The following is a 16,141-nucleotide window of genomic DNA, read 5'->3' on the forward strand; positions in this document are numbered from 1 at the left end:
CAGACAAATAGTGTATCAGCACATATTTGTAGGATTGTTTGAGACTGATCCATAATATTTGTCAGTGATCAAAGGTGTGAAATTGTGTGTTTTGCATCTCACAGAACATGTGGGTGTGTGTGTATATAGTTTGAAAAAATATGCAACCATCATAAACATTGGCTACTTCTGAGATGTGAATTATGGGGAACTTTATAAAACAATAATAACAATAGTAACCACCTTATATTGACTGTTCACTATGTGCCAAACACTGTGTTAGTGTTTAGTGTGTGTGTGTGTGTGTATATATATATATATATATATATATATATATATATATATATATATATCATCTTATTTAAATTTTCTAAGAACCTGATGATATAACAATTATTATTGCCTTCATTTAACAGATAAGAAAACTGAGACATAGAAGAATTAAGTGATGTGTCCAGAATCACACAACTAATATCAGGACATCCAGAACGTGAACAAAGGCAATGCAAATCTAGTGTCCTTACTCCTTCCAACACAGCACACTTTTTAATACTGACCTCTGTCACTTTTGTAATGTATGTGTGTGTGCATGTGTGTATGTGATATGTTATATATATATATATATATATATATATATATATATATATATATATATATATATATATTAGCATGATTCCTGGTTCATAGTAAAGATGATGATAATGAGGAAAAGGAAGAGGAGGAGGAGAAGGATAACATATTTTTTGAGCTCTTCCTATGATTGAGTTCTGATACAACATACCAGACACTCTGCATGCTAATTGGGAACACATTTGACAAATTGTTATTGTTGTCATTCTTGTCACCATTATGTATTTCCAGGATAGGCTGGGGCTGGGTGTGGGTCTGGGATGGGGCACGGCATCCCACGTCTGTATCTGGAGGGTTTGGAAGGAGTTGTTCTCAATGCTTCCACCTGTTCCTCGCAACGTCAGGTGGTCAGGGGTGAGTGAGTGTGGATGGGTGAACCAGTGACTGCTGGGGCCAGGCAGGTGAAGTTCTGAACCTGACTCCAGAACTTGTTGTCTCTATGATCTTGCCCTAGTCCTCACATTGTCACAGTTGGACATATTGCTCCCATTTCCTCCTGGTGTAACAAGGCAACAGATATTGAGATCCCTGGGAAGCTCTCCCCGCCCCATGGCAGGCCTCCCACAGCCTGAGAGTCTCTCATGAAAGATTCATTTCTTTGGCTTAAAACTCTGCCAAGCAGAGGTGACATATTAAGCCAGTGACACCATGGCAATTTAATTTCATGAAATCACAAGATGTTAGAGCTACGAGTCACCTAAAGTCTATAGCCTCATTATTTCTGCTTCTAAGCTTGTACCTTCCTCTTTCCATCTACAGTGGGAGATGTGTCCTGGCTCCTGTCTAAGGTAATGTTTCTCCCTGTTCCATGAATTCACCTGCTCTCCTCCTTAGGACCTCCCCCCACCCCACTGTCCTGTTTCCCACACCATCACCCTTCCACTCCCACAGTGACTCTTCACCAATCAACAGGGCACACTGGGTTTGGGTACTCCTCTTAGAATGCTGGCTAGGTACTGTGGGGAGCTGTCCAGTCCCCACCCCATTCCTGCCTTTCAATGCCTTAGGCCTCCGTCTGGGTCCTGGGTTTCAACACAGGACAGCACATGCCCAAGCTGAATGAGTGGACAGGGTCAGGCTCCCGGGCTGTGAGTGTCAGCACCACTTGGGGACTTGCCAGACCCCTTCTCAGAGCTGTCTCAAAAGCCCTCCAGGTGATTCCCGTGAATGCTGGGGTTTAAGAATATTGAGTGGACAATGGGGACCCCTGTGGAGTGGAGGTCAGACCCAGGGCCATTTGGCACCTACATTTGATTCTGATGAATGAGGTACAGCACTGGGTAGAAGGGGGTCCAGAAAGGTGAACTTGTGAGCCAAGGTACAGAGATTGGACTACACCAGATATGAGAGTGTGGATGGAGGGTGCTCTAGGAATGAGGGAGGGGAGGATGGAGAGCCAGGACAGTGGTTCAGGGGACACAGGGGTCCCAGCGAGGATGGGGCCAGAAAGCCTTCTGCATACAGAGGGTCCGCCTGCCCCTCCTAGATACTTTCTCTCCTCCACCCCACAGCCTCCCTTCCCATCACCCTCTCCCTGGACCCTCTGGCTCTGACAGGATGGCGTCTCCTTCCCTGCCCCGTCAGGGCCTCCTCCTTCTGTCTCTGAGTCCACCTCTCCCCACTGCTGCAGGTGAGAGGTTTTTACCGTCCTCTGAAAGACGGTTCCTCGAGAGGCTACCCATTAGAGCCAGGCCCCCTTCAGAGATGGGGCCGCCCCTGCCTCTTACATCCCGACAGTGTGTGCCAGGGACCACTCAGCATGGAGCCGAGGGTGGCTTTCCGGTCGGCTCTCTGCTGTTCCTCAGCAGTGAAGTCACACAGGGTCCCCTGGGAAGGCTCCACCTGACCCGGTCAGACAGCTCTCAGCGGGAAGTCCCTTCCAATGCCCAGAGGAACCCTTTAAGGCCACGCACACAGCCTTGTTTCCCATGGGATCTCCTCTGAAGACAGAGCCTTCACAGGCACCCCGAGGCCCTGAGGTGTGGAGCACCTCGCTCCCTGAGAGGCACCAGGTACGTGGATGCGCAGTGGGTGCTGAGTGCTCCGGCAGGAGGGCTTCTTTTTTCCTTAAAGGTTTTCATCAGAGGACCAAGGTTTTAAGCCTGAACTCTTCTATGTGCTAAACAGGTGACTTGGTCTGATTTCTTAGTTGTCTGATCTGTAAAACGGGCATAAAAACACCAGCCAACGCAGTCACCGTGAGGAGGAAAGGGGAGGATCGCAGCCTGCCATCTCTACCGCAGGCTCTGAATGGCTCTCCTGCTCCTCTGTCCCCTTCTCGCCTCGGCAGAACTGGGCTGTGAACTGGTTTTCCTGAAAAATAGTTCTTACTAAATGGCAGGGTAGTATTTTAAGATATTAATTCACCTTTCCCGCCTCTACTTCCCGTTCCAAGGTCTCTTTTCATCCTTCACCTGTGGCAGGTGACATGGCAAAAAGACAAGGACACCTGAGACCAGGCTCTGCTTCCCACCTCCTCCAAGCCAGGGAAGACCCTTCAGCGGGGCCCTTGTGGAGCAGCCCAGACCTTCTGGGAATGAAGATGTCTGGCGTTGGTGAGGAGGAGGACGAAGGCCAAGGCCAGTCACCTCTCCCCGAGCTTGCTGAACCCTACAGACCTTGCTCCCTTTGAGCATGGGGGTGCAGGCTGATCTTTTGAGGTGTTATTTTAACTGCAGGGTGGAATGGGGGTTGGAAATAAAATTCCATCTTAGTTCTGGGCTGATTCAGTTTGAGACTTGACATTTAAAATGCTGTTATTGACCAAGTCACTTCCTTAATCTAAGGGTCTCAGTGACTGCTTACCAATTCCACACTCAAGCCCGGGTGTTACCTGGCTCCCAGCTAGCCAGTCAGCCAGACTTCCCGGTGTCTTCCTCCAGCCCAGCCCATCTCTGGGGCTCCCTCTGGGTCTATCCAGTGCCCTGCCATGTCCCAGCATTGCCACATATTTCTGGATTCTCTCTTTATTCCCACCTGCACTGCTTAAGATCTGGCCTTATATTTTATTCTGAGTTTGGTTTCTCCCCTCACTATCCCCCTCCATGTTTATTCTGTTTACAGAGAGGCAACTGAGTACAGGAGTTTAAAGTTTGTCCCTGAAGGCAGAAAATCTTTCTGAACCTTACCATCTTGTTGACCTTGGGAAAGTTTATGCATCTCTCTGGAGATGGTAAATGTTACTGCGAAGTTAGATGTTTATAAATCACAGGTGGCCCTGGATACACCCTGTGTTGCTTAATGACGGGGTGTGTTCCAAGAACCATGTCACCAGGGACTCACCATCCTATTTAGGATCTGTCATTTACCAACACTTTGTTATATGAAGTGTGGTTGCAGCATAAAGTAAGTCATGGCTATTTGTATCTTTCCAAAATGCAAATACGATATGTCATGTCCCCTGCAGTCTTTCACGGATTGCCCAGTCCTCCGAATAAAGCCAATCGCATGAATGTCCTAATAGCCTGCAGGATCTGATCTCTACCTCATGTCCCATTTCCTGTCTCCCTCTGTCCCCTGTGCTGTCCTTCTGTGTGCTTCCAGGGGACACTCTGCACATGCTGTTCTTGCGTCTACTGTGGCCTTGGTTCCATTGACACCCATCGGGCCCCCAAGCCATGCCCGGGGAAGATGGTGCCCTTCTGCCTACTGCATTATACACACTTGGCTGTTACTGTCAGTCCAGTCTCTCTGCATGTCTGACTCTCATATTAGACGGTAAACTGCATGAGGGAAGGAATGATGATTAGTCATCTTTCAAATGCATAATGGACATTACCAAAAAAGTTTGTTCAATGCATTGATGAATCAATATAATACACTATAAAATCAATAAAATGGAAGTCACGTTTCTTGGAACGTGAGTTACCTCCTGGTGTCGTCCTCAGAACGCCACACCAGGCCCTCAGAGAGGCAATTCCACTGGTGCTCACAGCAAGCTTCTTGCTCTCTGAACGTGAGATCATCTGCGATCTCAGAGACTCCAGAGGCTGAGACAGGAGAACTGCCCAGTCCAAGGCCAGCCTAGGCAATTAACAAAACCATATCTCAGAATGACAAAGGGCCTGGGCATATAGCTCAGTGATGAAAAACCCCTGAGTTCAATCCCAGTACCAAAAATTTAAAGAATAAAACAAAGGGTGCCCGTGCTCTGGCCTGGGTTGCAGCATTCTCCTACCAGTCCCCTATTAAACTGCAGGTTCAATGAGGGCAGGTGTGCAGCTGCCCAGCTCCCCACCCCCGAGGCTTCCTGCAGAGTGGCTGCTCAGTGCTAGTCAGCAAGTCAGCAAAGAAAGTGTGTCAGGGAACGCCCAATGCAGTGGCCCCTCTGCCCTGTCTTCTTGGGCCATTACCTGTTTTGAGGTATGATCACATACCATCTTGGGTTGTAAGCCCAAGAGCAAGCATTACCCCCTACGCACTTTTCTTGCAGCCCTGATGACGGTGCTGAGAAACGTGGCAGAAGTTCGTGCACATCTTGAGGAATTGCACCTGCCCCTTGGATTAGAAATGGGACTAGAAATGACTAGAGATGTACAGAAAGAACTTGGCCTGGTGTCTTAACAACCAGCCGCACCCAGTGTACCTGCTTCTCCATCACACTGTCCTGTTTGCTCTTACTGAGTCTGTTCTTTGGCCTGCGGCTAAGCAAAGCAAGACCAATCTGGTTGGCCATGTTCTCCGTCCTTCAGTCTCCATCTCTGTCATTTGATTCATGCCAATAGCTGTTTCTCAGGGATTCTTCCCCTGTTCATGCCTCCATCGCCTGCCTCTGTTCTAAGTTGGTCCAGGACAAACCTTGGCTTCTGCCATCATCCTGCAGGATGGGTGAGATCAGAGTGACTCTTATAACCACAGCCAGAGCAACAGCTATGAAGCTGCATTTAGCAAGGGCTTGCAAGGCAGCGAGCGATGAGCCAACTGCTTCCATTTTTTTAATATTTAAAAATACTTAATAGCGGGGCACATACCTGTAATCCCAGTGACTCAAGAGGTGGAGGCAGGAGGGTCGCAAATTTGAGGCCAGCCTTGGCAATGTAGTAAGACCCTACCTCAAAACAAAATAAAAAAAGGCTGAGGATGTAGCTCAGTGGTAGAGCATCCCTGGGTTCAATCCATCGTACCACAAATAAATAAAAAAATAAGAATGAATAAATATAAATACTTAATAACAATACCTGCCATTACATTTTTCAGAATACAGTAAAATGCAATAGTTTAGAAGCATATTGAATAAAACATAAAATGCTGAGTATTTTTCTGAATCTTGTCCATTAATTCTTACAATGATAATTATCATTAATTTTCAAACAAATTTATAGCCAGGCAGATTTTATGCATTTCACACACCTTGGCTTGCTTCAAGAATCGCCACAACATTTGGAGGTAGATATGCTTGTGTTACCACCGTTTTAAAGATGGGGAAACTGAGGTACGAGAGGCATAGAAAGATCACTAACTCTCCACAGTCCCAGGAATGGAAGTGGTTGAGTCATATTCAACTCCAGGGCAGGGCCGGCTCAGTCACTCAACGCTGTCCACGGGGTAGTAAGAACAGTATTCCCGTCAATAAATAGATTCCAGATGGATTTATTCAAACAGGTTCGAATTGGCGGATGTACCCTGCCTAGGGATGTCACAGTGAATAAGGCAAAGTTCTTGTCCTGGTGGGGCTCCATTCTAGATGAGGAAACCGAGGCTCACAGGGTAAACAGTGGTCAGTGAGGGCTGGTCAGCCTGTAAACGACAGCCCTGGACCCTCAGTTCCCACCTGGCTCAGTGTCTTAATCCTGAGCCCTGCCACCTGCCTGAAGACAGTCTCCTGTCACCAGCCCAGGAAAGGGTGGGGGGGCAACTCTAGTGACACTGCAGTGTGCCTGCACTACTACTAATGACATCCTTCCACCCCGGCTTTCTTGGTGTTCTTTTTCTCCCTTCCCTTATCATTCTCGTGAGCCTTCCAGTGTACAAGGATAAACTTAGCCTTGAATGGTGCATCCAGTCCCGGGGAGATTAGCGGGAGGAAAAGCCCAGGGCTACCACTGACTGGGCATTCTTTCACTCCTTAGACTGAACACGGTAGGGTTTTAAGTGCAGGCAATGAACCCAGGGAAGCTTTACCACTGGCTACATCCCCAGTCCTTTTATTTTTTATATCGAGACAAGGTCTTGCCAAGTTGCCCAGGCTGGTCTCGAACTTGCTCTCCTCCTGCCTCAGGCTCCTGAATCATTGGAATCACAGGCATGCACCACCATGCCTGGTTTTCCAAACACGTTTTAATCACCTGCAAAAATTACTTGATAATCCTACTCCCCTCACTCTTGCTGACAAATTTTCCACTCCTACTTCCACCAAATTCAAGGCCTTCTCAGTCTTCACAAGGGGAAAGTTCTGTCTTATCTCAGTCTCTCATCCGGTGTCCCCCTCTCCTGGGCTGAGAGGCATCTCTGCAGCTCTTTGCCGGTCCACCCCCAGCTCCTCGGACATTCTGCTGGGCTTTTTCACAAGCTCACATTCCTTTGGTTGCTTTAGGATCCTGAGTTCTTGTTACCATGCCTCACATTCTCGAGGCCCAGAACTCAACATGGTCGATGTTGGGAAACAATCAGCCTATTGACTAGGTTGGGTTAGGCTGTCATGGCCCTTCTGAGCAGAGTGTTTATTCAGCCCAGCTGCTGGCAGCCTGGGGGTGAGGTGGGGCCCTGGGAGATCCCAGCTGAGTACCAGGATCTGGGGGGCTTCCAGAGGGAGGTGCTTCCAGGTGTGCCACAAGGCTGAGGCAGGCAGCCCGAGAGCTGCCTTCTTCCCCTGCAGTCCTGAGCCTGGGGACACGAGAGTCCTTCAGTTTTCACAGCCTGATCCCAGGAAGAGCCTAGGATCTGGAATCACAAGGCAGAATTGTCTCGTCTGAGCTAATGGGAAACAAGAATCAGTCATTGGCTACAGGCTGCCGGATCCTATTGCCCCTCCTTCTTTAATAAATGCCTTAGTAAGAGCCTCCTCTCAGGATGAGAAGGAGACAGGCATTATCACCATATATATGTGTGATTCCACTGCGCTGTGACTCAGCACACAGACCCAGAGGAAGGAGTAGCCAGCTCCGGTTGTGTACAGTGTGTCAGAATGCATTCTACTGTCATGTACAACTAATCAGAACAGATTTTTTTTTTAGAAAAGATTCTTCACCTTGAAGCCTGCTTCTCGGGAGCCCACATGAAGAGAAAGGGCAATGCTGAGCCAGTCAGAGGCCGTCTCCCCCTGGGAGCCTGAGCTGGGAAGGGTACAGACAGAGTCACAGCAGCAGCATCAGAAAATACCAGGTGTTCCCTGGGACCAGAGTGGTCCCCGGGTGGTCCTTAGAGCTGAGAGGCCAGAGTGAGGAGGAGCTGCTGGGAAGGCGGTGGGGAGGGGGTCCACAGGCGGAGGAAGGAGGGCTCCGTGAGCGACACTGCAAGCAATGTCCCCGATAGCGATGGCTCTGTGCGCCTGAAGCTGAGGGTGGCTGTGGTCAAGAAAGGGTTGAGGGCAGCTGATGTGGTCACGATTATGAAGGGCCCAGCGAGCTAGAACAGGCTTGCACCACGACACCAGGCAACGGGGCAGCCAGGGGGTCGCGACAAGACCTCTATTCAGAACTCAAACCCGAAAGCCTGGGACTCAATATGGAGAAGGGACTTGAAGACAAAACCCACGGTAAGGATGCAACTCGGCAGGTATTTCAGGGGCCACTTAGGCTCTAGGTTCCCAGGTTCTGACTTAGGCAGTTATTCCTTGTCTGTAATGGGGCTACTACGCACCCAGAGTAGGGACGAAGGCTCTAACGTACCAAGAAGAATCACTACTATCATCATTACTAATTTTATTTTTTTGTGAGTGACAATTGGCACCCTGGAGTCACCATCAAGCTGATGTCATTATCCTTGTGCTCTGAATTTGGGCAGCAGTCATGGAAATGGAAAGATGTAGATGTGTTATGTTGGATGTGAGGTGTTCCCCAAAAGCTCGTGAGGTGATGCAAGAAGGTTTGGAGGAGAAATGACTGGGATATGGCTTTAACCTGATCAGTGACTTAATCCCTGGTGGGATCAACTGAGTGGTAACTGGGGGCAGGTGGGTGGGGCTGGAGGAAGGGATTCATTGGTGGTGTGGCTTTGGGTGTATATTTTGTATCTGGAGGCGGGGGTCTCTCTGCTTCCTGACCACCGCGGGAGCAGCTTCCCTCCGCCACACTCTCCTGCCATGATGTTCCGGCTCACCTCGAGCCCCAAGGCATGGAGCCTGCCCTCTATGGACTAAGACCTCTGAAACTGTGAGGGCTGTGATAAATCTCCCTCCTCTACAGTTGTTCTGGTCGGGTTCTTTAGTCACAGCAGCGAGAAGCTGAATAAAGCAAGATGGGTTCAAGAAGCAAAAGAAGTGGAATTAAAGCCAAACAGAAACTAGCTGATGTTTAAATGAAGGAAAAAGAGGTCCACAGGATTTCTGGCTCGGGCAGCAGTTGGATTGCAGCACCCTTCGTTGCAATGAGACTTCAGGACAAGAAGAGGACTCTGAATGGAGTCACATCCAGTTTGGAAATACCGTTTTTGAACAGCCTACTAAATACCCATCATGGAATTATCTGGCCTAGAGTTCAGGAGAGAATGGGCAGGACATGCACCAGACGGATGGAGGAGAGAACTGGGTACTGCAAATAGAGAAGAGGGCCAGACACTGGACCCAGAGAACAGAGGTGAAGGACAGATGCCTCTGTCAGGGACTCAGGGACTTGTCTGGGGAAGAAAGCAGGTGGTTAACAGGCCAACAGATGATTAGATCCAAGGAATGTGTTTTGAAATGATGCTATGGGTATGTCCCAGGAATTAAAGAAAGCGAGGAGGGGACAAGACTCTAAAGAGTAGAGCTAAAGCTGGAGGTAGTCATCAGGGTGGGAAGGAAAGGGTGTAGAGGCTGGAAGGAAATGTTCATGCTCCTAATCCAGAGACAAAATGACTGTCTAATAACCGTCAGGCCATGCAGACTTTCCTCTGTGCATCAGGAGGTGTTTTGGTGCTGTTGGTTCTGTGCCTCTCACACTGGGCTGTCCTGGGGTCCTCGGAGTTCTGAGTGTCCTTATAATTAGAGGCCACCTTGGTGGGAAGTTGAAAGCAAGCAGACGTCCTGCTAAACCAGAGTGGCTGTCTTCTTCTGCAAATTAGGACCATGTGCAAGCTTCCTCTTTTAGGAGAGAAAAAAGTAAATGGAAGCTATTGACTTAAGGTCAACATACATATAAAGAGTCTGAGGCCCAGAGATATTAAATTACTTCATTAAGACTGTACAGCTAATTAGGGATCAAACTAGCCCAGTGCCTAGGTCTTCATTCTCGGGCCATTTTCTTTCTGGCTGCGTCTCAGACCTTGCACTTCTCACCTCCTCATCTTCAGGTTTGTGTGAACTGCAGTGAAAGAGATGTGTACTTTCAAATGTCACTGGAACAAGGCAGGGAAGGGTACTGGAGAGAGTCAATTAAAATCATTGCCCACCTGTGGATCTTTACAATAAAATTCTCCTCTCCATTTTGATTCTTTTGGGGGCAAGAGCAGAAAGTTAACCCAGAAAGCAGCCCCTCAGGTTTGCTGGGACTCCGTCTTCCCTTCCTGTCGAGGGATCACATTCATCACAGTTGACGTAAGGTTGAACAAAACCCACAACCCGATGCATAAAAGCTCTATCATGACCTAGGCTAAAAGATAGCTCTCCATGAAAGGTAGACTCGTGACTCCCACATGGATTTAAAATGAACACATGCTAGAGATTATTTAACTCAACCAACAAGGAAACAAGGCGGATGCTAGGACTGGGTCACAAGAGAATCCAAGAGCACTCATTTATGGATGGGAAAAAAGGCAAAACTGACTTCTTTCCTCAGAGGTGTAGGAATCAATTGAACCTGTACCAGATGGGTGGAGTCTGCATGGCTATGGGCAGAGTTGATTTTGCAATGCTATCAGTTGTCTGCAACTTGCAGAGTTGTGAAGTGTCTCCCGTGGAATCTAACTCAGGTAACACGGGAGAGTGTGCTGCAGACAATCTATGGTTTTCTGGAGACACTGAATTCTTGCCTACGTCTATTAGAAAAGCAGAGATTCCTATTACAAGCAAAATCTGGGGCTCCCAGCTTTGTCTCCTTGAATAGACATACCAAGATATACAAGTGTGAATGGGTGTGTTTATATGCATTTTTTAAAAAAAATAAGTTTCACAAAACAGCACTTATCCTTACTATAAGCAATGTACCTGAACACTTTAAATTCTTTTGTTAATGCTTGTATCCACACAGATTAATCTCACAACTTATTAATGGGTTGCCACCCACTAATGGATCAAAGGTTCAAGTTTGAAAAGGAGATACTATTGATCAATATTCCTCCATCTATGTGTTGTGAACGACCAACTTTTAAATATTTTACAATTTCCAGTTCTTCATAGACAGATTGATATGTGTGTAAAATGCAGTAGAAATATATTACTAGGAAAGTGAAATGGAAACACACACACACACACACAAACACACACACACAGACTTACAACATGCAAGCTCAATTTTTGATTAGTGGATCCAACAGACATAAGATTGTGGGGCAAGGTCAGCCCCACTTACACGTTTCTGGGTGTACACTCTCTATTTCCAAACTTAATCCCATATTCAGGGATGAATGGTGGTGGATTCCACTAGTCCCTGGACCACACTTTGGGTGGTACCACACTCTGACTACCCCGAGTGCCCCACCGTGCAGACAGTACAGGATCTTGGTTTTCTAGGCTGGACACTCCCTCGGGCCATGTCAGTCAGTGGAACTTACTGAGGCATACCTGTGGCCATAGGAGAGAGACACTCCCAGGAGCAAAAGGACAAGTGGGTCCTAGATGGATCTGACCCTCCAGTGGCCCTCCATCTCTGTCCTGTTGCCACAGCATGACCGAGCGCTTCTCTCAAGCTCTCTTCCATGTTCTTCTTGATGCTTTTCTTGATACTAATTGGTTTTCTTATAGTTTTCCAGCTCAAATTCTCTAGAGAACCTTTCCCCTCTTTAATCCTCACTTCTGCTGTAGAACTTTGTGCACTCCTAGGGTTTTTCATCATAATTCAGAAGGGCTGCCTTTAGGTGGGGCGGGATGTGGCATGCAGTCAGAAGGCTGGGAGCAGGCTCTTGGGTTCAGCCACAGCCACCATTCTTTAAGGAATAGCCTGGGGCCTCTTTCCTCAGCACCATAGACCATGGGAGAAGGACTTGGAGAAAAGGATTGAACCATCCAAAGTACATTCTGTGATCATGTCCCCAAGTCATCCTTAAAGGGTTTTCTTCAGGAGAATGATGTGTCCTGCTGCCACAGCACAGCTCTAGGTACTGGAGGGGCAGACACCACTGACCACACTTCTGTCCTATCCTGGAACCTGGCCAGGCGCAGTGGTGCACACCTATAATCCCAGGGGCTCCTCAGGAGGCTGAGGCAGGAGGATTGCGAGTTCAAAGCCAGCCCCAGCAATGGCGAGGTGCTGTCTCTAAATAAAATACAAAAAGGGCTGGGGATGTGGCTCACTGGTGGAGTTCCCCTGAGTTCAATCCCATGTATCCCCCACACACAAAAAAAATAAGGGAGAGAGAGAGAGAGACCTTGGAGAATCTACCCAGTGGGGGTACGCCAACATTTCTCTCAAGTCAAGAGACGCTCTGACTTTGTGCAGTATCTTCTGGAGATTTTTGCTTATCTTAAAACTCTGTTAAACAAGAGTTTATGTTCTCCCCCCAATGATGCAATAAAGCATAATTTCAAAAGAATAATGACAAACCCAATTAAACATGTAGAACAATGAAGTTGTGTTGAGAGTAGACAGTAGGCAGTGCACAGATTTCTCCCAAAGCTAAGAGAGAATCATTGCCTACCGTGAGTCAGTCTCAAGTCTGAGAAAAATGCAGCTTCACCCATGTCCTATACTTAAAGGGTGAAGAGTCACAACCAAGTGATGTCAGAATCTTAAATGCCAGCGTCTGTCCTTATATCTCTCCCCCATGTCCTTTCATTGATTCATTTCATACCAAAATGAACAGGCGTATTACTTGCTGTTTAGATTTCCCAGGCTTGGCCACGTTGCCCTATATAAGATATAATGGGTATAAAGTGCTTAATACAACGTGGGCTGCCTAGTAAGCACTCAGTGAATGTTCACTCTAACATACCTAAATAGTAAACATATCCTGTCTAGATTGCCTGAGTTATTTTTGAGCATGTGGTGTATTGATGCCCATGTGGGTCACAGCTATCTTCATTACCTGATCCAATTCCACTTCCTTCCTAAGTGTGCAGTGGTCTCCTCCACTGGATTTCAAGCTCATCTTGGAAGATTTTTACAGTCTTCTAGCACCCTGCCATTCTCCCTCTGCACACAGTGGGCACGAAGCACGTGCTGATGGCCGGCTGATTTACTATGCCTCCGTCCATCTTATGATAAGTTTCATCACTGCAAATGCAAGAGCTGCCTCCCGCATCTCCCTCCCTCCAGAACAGTCTCCTGGATCTCCCTGCCTCAGTGGCTCCCCATCTCATCTCACCCTTTCTTTCTTTTGGTGACCTTCTAACTTCGTTTCTCCCCTGACCAGCATTTTTAACTCCACACACTCACATTATTTAGTTTGGAAAATATTTCCCACTTGTTCCTATATCCTACTTTGGCTCCACCCATTTCTCTGCTGCTGTCCAGTATGGATGAGACAACAGCTCAAAGAGCAGCCATAAAAAATGAAGAGCTTTGCGCAGACTCTCAGGGAAAGCTGAACACGTACTTTAGACCAGGAGTTGAACGTGTAGAGAGAAGCTTCCTCAGCCTACCTCCTCCATGGAGCTGGGTTGGAGGATCTGGATACTGATGGGGCTGGGGCAGGATGAGGCCTTGGCCATCTGGATGGGAAAGATTCAGATGCTGAAACAGATCTCTGGAGTTAATGAATTTCACAGTCCTGTGCCCTCACTTTGCTTCAGTCTCCGTCTCAGAACAGACACCTGGCGTGAGCTCGCTAAGTGGCAGGCATAAGGAAGGGAGTGAAAAAGAGGTGAGGCGAACTTCTTTGCAAAACACTCTCCTTAGGAAGCTTGGCAGGTAGGTCTATGGGTGGAAAAGTAAGGTGCACCTTATGTCTGGTCAGGAGGCCTCAAGGTGGGTGCACAGTTACGCACCTGCAGGTTTTTTTTTTCTTTTTTGGTAAATCAAGTCTTCTCTAATTACAGGATTTCGTTGTATTTTCATACATATAATTATCTAGTACCATGTAAATGATTCATTTACAATTCAATTAAACAACCAAGGAGAACAAAATGTTAAAATAAACATGTGTTTAAATAAGATACAATGTGTATAATTAGACACAACACACACCCATATCTTAGCATTTTGATTTGCATAATAATACAAATAGGTCATTTGAGGCTATGCCAAATATCAGGGATTAGATGACCTTTAAGTTCCTGCCAAACTGGAGAGTAGGATTTTGTGATCTGAATGAAAAATGAAAAAATGTGGTGTGTCATCCAAATGTTTACAAGAATGCAGCTGTTGGATATCAGGTAGACAAAACACCCAGACAATCGACAGAGGCATTTCATTTCCATCCAGATGTTTTTGCATTGTGCTGGTTTAGCCTGGCATGTAGCAAAGTTAAGTCACTTACTTAAGATTTGTGACAAAATCTTCCGAATATACTGGCAGTAAAATTGTTTAGAGGTTTGCCATTTTAGTATCGGTAGCACAAATGCTTTGTTACCACCCCTGATAGCTCTGGATCCATAAAATACAAATAGTCAACTCTGTTCAACCTATTTCCCAGCTCTCTGCTCTCCTCAGAACGCCCAGCCCCCCCACCACGAGGGTCTGCGTGAACCTGCCCTCTGACCACGGCAAAGTGGGCCCCTGGATCACAGGGCTGGGCACCGTGGCCTTCCTTTCTGAAGCCGCTTCTGTTCACAGCAGCACTGAGTCTAAGGGACATGGCTATGTGGGCACAGGACTGGCCAGATTGGCCTTCTGGCCATCCTGAGGGTTGATTGCAGTACAGGCAATCAGCACCCTTCATCCCCCCATTGTTGGGGTCTGGATTTGGCTGTGAGTCACAGGCCTGGCTGAGGTGACTGACGCTGACCCAAAGTCCTATCCACGTGTTCATGAATCTAAACTTTGTACTTGGCTTGCAGTTGTAGGGACTGTGCAGAGTGACCTCCAGCCTCTTTGACTCAGCTCCTTCCGGGTGCCTGAGGCCCAGTGAACCCCCTGGTGCCTGGTGGCTGCCCACCCCAGGCCCACCTGGTTCCTCTCCACGTCCCACATGTCTCAAGCTTGACCCCTCAGTTTGGAACTGTGCTTCTCCAGCATCTTCCTCTGCCTCCTTCCTGGCTTCCTCCGACTCTCTACACAGACCCTGTGGCTGCCATTCAAGTCCTGCCTGGACCTGGACAGGTGGCCTGGGGCCTGGGGAGGCTCTGGACCAGCTCTCCCTGGAGCCTTGAGCACGAGCCTTGAGCGAGGCGCATTCCCTGGGGTGCACTGACTCATCTTCATCAGAGTGTAGAGTTAGATCAGGTCCCCTCCAGTTCTGAACCACCTTCTCTCCCCAACACTGCTGGACCGGCTGCCTCCCAGGGTGCCCCTGCTCATCACTCACCAGTTATCACGCAGGGATTTTGGGGGGGGGGTGAAAAAATAAGGCTCCAGGACTAATATCTTGAAAAACTATAAAATGTGTCGCTACTTTCTCATCTTCACGAGCCCCCCCTTTTTCTTCTGTGTTGAATTTAAAACTCAGACTTAAACATACACCTTAGGAGAGTGCTGTCACTTCCTTAAACTGCACATAAAAACAAAAAGGTGCAGTAAGTGCAGCCCTGAGTGTTGGAACAGCCAGGCTTCTTCAGGGCTCCATGGGACGAGCCTGGGGCACAGGAGCAGAGGGGGTGGAGCGGGATGGGGAAGCGTCACCAGGACCCCGGGAGGTAGCAGCGTTGGGTGACTGAGGACATGATCACAGATCACGCCATCAACAGCTTCTCTGGAGTTTAGATATGGCAGTTCTACCAGAACGTAACAGGAAATAAGGAGAAGCAGGGAGAGCAGAAGAAGTTGACCCACCAACAAGGTCTGGAAGCTTCCAGGGTTTAGACTTCCAGTTAAATGGCCCCTTGTGGCAAGGAGACCTGGTCCTCTCCTGGCGAGGTTGGCCCACGCAGACCGTGTGAGGGCCCCCTCACCTGTTCACACAGCTTACCTGAGTCTAAGGATCACCCAGGGCAATTTCAAGAACTCACAGAGGGGGTGGTCTAAGGAAGGGGTGTCGGCACCGGGAGAAGGGCACGTGACCCCTCTCCTCACGTGAATAAGTGAGCAGTTTTTCGTGTTGTGACTGTGGTTTTGTCATACTTTGGGACCATAAGCTGACACAATGGTCTACTCTCCCAAAATATTAAAAAAATTCGCTGGTGATTTTAGGCTCAGAGATGGCTCTG

The sequence above is a fragment of the Callospermophilus lateralis genome, unplaced genomic scaffold (assembly GCF_048772815.1).
Source record: "Callospermophilus lateralis isolate mCalLat2 unplaced genomic scaffold, mCalLat2.hap1 Scaffold_52, whole genome shotgun sequence".
NCBI lineage: Eukaryota > Metazoa > Chordata > Mammalia > Rodentia > Sciuridae > Callospermophilus > Callospermophilus lateralis.